Genomic DNA, 3,763 nt, shown 5'->3' on the forward strand with positions numbered 1-3,763 from the left:
TCTGTAGTTGTAGCACATTGTATTAACTGTTGACATTTTTGTTAACCACATTTGGAGACAAATGTGTATTTTAGCATTACACATACATGAAAACAAACAAAAAATTAAATTATACTAAACTAACTATATTTTGAACAAATCTTGTAATTTTTAATGAACAAATATCCTTAGGTGAGAAATATAGTCAATTAGAATCATATGTTCAGAGAGCTCCGTTTGTATTGACTCCAACTTTACTGATGAGAATTTTAAATTCTATTCTTGCGTGAATAAAATGTTAATTCATAGAACTCTCAACTCTCAGGAAGATTAGGGATGGAGAACTTTCTTTTAATATATTAGAAAAGGAAAATCACTTATTCAAATCTGAATTTTATATACCAGACAACATTTATATTTTCTTCTATCCATAGCCAAATGTCACTTTAAAATCATTTTGATTTCCTATCAGAAAGCCAGTGAGTTGACCACATAGAGAATTTTAACCAAGTGGTAGAAAAATATCACAAGTGCACTCTGTCTCCCTAACCATCCTGTCGTAGGCCAAATCCTTTTTTTGTGAAGTTAAAGCTATGATATTAGAAAGACAGCAGTAACCACAAGAATAAAAAAAACAAGCTGTACACCTTTGCCTTAAAAATACTATATAACATTTTCAGATTGTAAGTGTAATATGTTAATGTAGAAAATTGTCAAGTCAGAGATAATTTTTAGCAAGAAAAATATCTTTACACCATTCATAGAGCATTGGTGATAGTCTAATATGGTAGATGTCCAATTACATGTAAATAAAAATAAATATAAATATGAGTATGAATATAAACATAAACATTAATGTGTGTATACACATTTTGGAGAGATATATATCATTTTGAAGATGTATATATGACATGTATAAATGTTTATGAAAACTTTATATTATAGTGTGTATCCTTCCGTAAGTTTTAAAGAATGTTATCTGTACTGTGTACCTCACACTTCATTGTATGGATACATTACAATTTTATGATCAGATTTTATAAAAATACTAGGGTGTAGATTCTGTTACATTATTTTATTCAAGTGCATGTAAACGATAGGGATAATTTTACATTTTTGAAACTGGGTATCATAATTCTTACCAGAAAGGTTCTAGCAGTTTACATTTCTAATAGCAGAGTGTTATAGTTCCAGTATCAGTACAACCATGCCTAAATTGCAATTTGTTTTCTAATTTATTTTTTGAAAAGTACATGTTTAATTTGTATGTTTGGGTACTAGTAATTTTAACATCAAAATTTAGAAATTTTTATTCTTTCCCATATAAATTGCCTTTCTCAATTTTTATCTGGGTTTTTCTCATTTTTTAATTAATTCGTAAGAGCAGCTTTTTATGTATTAAGGATACTAAGTAGTATCACCTATAATGAACAAATTCTTCTAGACTTTTATTTCTTTTACATACTTTTTATCACATCTTAGAGAATTTTAAAGTTTTAACTAGTTTTATTTATCAATTTTTAATTTATGTATTTTCTTGTGTTAGATTTAAAAAATTGGATAAAAAATTAATCATCCTTACCTCTACTTTCCTATGGTTTCACTTTTTACACTTAAATATTTTGTCCATGTAAACTATTTTTTAGTGTAAAGCCTCAGGTGATTTTTAAAAAGTAAATAATTGTCCCAGATTCATTTATTGATAAAGTCTTTCTTTTAAAAATTAGATTGATAGTACAAATAGAGAATATTTGACAGCTTTCTAGCCTTTTCCACTAGTCTATTTGTTCAGAAACATTACTTCATTTTAATTATTGTTTCTCTGTAATAACATGTGAATGTCTAAAAGTAATGTGTGTCTCCTTTTTAATTTTTCAGAGTTGTCTTGACTGTTCTACCCATTTATTTCTACCAGATGATGTGTAAAAATCACTTTTCCTAGGTCTCAAAAATTTAATTAAATTATCCATTCCATCAAATTCCATTGAAATCCCATCAGAATGTTTCTACAAGTAGTCAAGATATCTTTAATGAATTTTAGGTTTTTTTGGAGTTTTACTTTAGTAATTCACTTATAAGATTTAATATATATGCATATATGAAGTATTGTATATGCATAATTTTATGTGTATTTGCATATATGTTTGCATATATACTTGGATTACATATAGGAATATATGTGTGTATGTAAGAAGAATACGTGCAAAGGAACATATATGTATGTATGTGTATCTTGCTCTCTCCCATTTTTGTATTAAATTTTTTTAGCATCTATCAATGTAAAATATTATCGCATAACTAGTCATTTTGTTGATTGTAATGAAGTTTTTCTGTAATAACATATCGAGATTTTGCATTATAATTACTAATAAAATGTTCAGCTCTATTTAATTTTATTTGCACATTTAAGATACATTATTTTTATGAGATTGTTGCATTTTTGTTTGTTTTAAGCTCTGAAACCTGTTTTATGTTACCCTTGCAAGATATTTTGTATATTTTTCTATCATTTTGTTACTCTAGATGAGTTTACATTACATAAGGTGTATCTTTCACTTCAAAATTTTTTTAAAAACTAACTGGAAAAAATTTTCTGGTCCCCACATTATTCTTGCTAGTAATTTTGTTATAGTCTTTTTTCCCCTGTTTTCTATGGTTGTTGGTTAACAACTTTTCAGGTAAATTTTATTAATCTTTACCTATAAGAAAGGCTAGCTTTTGACCTCATACAAATATTTTGAAACACATTTGGTTGTGTGTATGTGTGTTTTTTAAATTGATTCTATCTTGTGGTATAGTATGATTCCTTCTTTCCTTGTTTCTTAATGATTTAATGATATGAATACAAAACAAAAATTCAAATTCTTTGCTGCTATTTTCAGTCAGAAGCATATTTCTACTGCCTTCCTCAATAGTCCATCACAATATTCCAGATTACATTTTATAAAATATTTGATTTACACCTCCCTGCAACTGCATTTATTTTTTAGCACACACTTTTTCTTTCCCTTCAGACAATGTATTTAAAAGTAGACAACTCTGCTTCCATGTATCTTTCATAAGGTACTGCTATTTTCTTTTTTAAAATTGTTTCAAATTACTCACAAAGAAAATTTGACTCTTTGGGATGACATTAGTCCACTTTTAAAGCAATCATGGTATGTAGATTTTCACTTTTGAAGCTTTTGGTATTTCCATAGAAATAGATGCAAGAGACAAAAATACAAAACAAAACAAAAAACCCATCTTTGCTGACAGATACCGAAACAAGAAGTTAGGCAAGAACAAACAAAAATAATTTATTCTTGATTAAAGCCAAAATGTGAGAACAAAAACTCAATTTTAAGGCAAGAGAAGAATATGGAAAGTGACTTCTGTAATTTACCTGTCCAAGGTGAATACTCACTTTCTGTATATTCCTGGATGACAAGCCAGCTGATGGATCACACACACATACTTTGTAATTTCTCTTCCCACAAGCATCAGAAGGAGGCAATCTAACAGTTAGCAAAAAAGGCACATTGAAGTGCTACATTTACTTTTGTCGACTCTTGTCAGTTTCTGCCATTGCATATTTTCTTACCAATAAAATGGTGCCATTGTTGCATAAATTTCGTATTCTGCTTTCCATAGAAATTTCCTATTAATCTAAGATCATGATAAAATTATTTTACTTATAAAACAGTTTTGTTGGGGTCTATTTTTGACAAGATTTGCAAAGCCTATATCATGAGCTCTTTCTATCCTATTTTATATCTTTACACTGAAATTTTTCTTCCTTCAT

Source organism: Galeopterus variegatus, unplaced genomic scaffold (assembly GCF_000696425.1).
Source record: "Galeopterus variegatus unplaced genomic scaffold, G_variegatus-3.0.2 Scaffold6419, whole genome shotgun sequence".
Taxonomy (NCBI): domain Eukaryota; kingdom Metazoa; phylum Chordata; class Mammalia; order Dermoptera; family Cynocephalidae; genus Galeopterus; species Galeopterus variegatus.